This window comes from Penaeus monodon, chromosome 23 (genome assembly GCF_015228065.2).
Source record: "Penaeus monodon isolate SGIC_2016 chromosome 23, NSTDA_Pmon_1, whole genome shotgun sequence".
Lineage (NCBI taxonomy): Eukaryota > Metazoa > Arthropoda > Malacostraca > Decapoda > Penaeidae > Penaeus > Penaeus monodon.
In genome coordinates, this window is record NC_051408.1 from 39,793,699 (window position 1) to 39,793,899 (window position 201).

A 201-nucleotide genomic window follows, 5' to 3' on the forward strand; every position below is an offset into this window, starting at 1 on the left:
CCTGGAGGGTGGTGGGGGCATCCGTCAGTAAATTTTGGAATAAGTGAAACGTTTCCAAGACATTTTCTTTGGTATTGGGAAAACCTTGTTCACAAGTCTTCGAAGCTGATGAATACATGAACTAAGTTGATGAATCAAAACGTCGAGAATACAATGACCACGTCTTACATGTACTCACAATCCTGGGGATCATGGAAGATT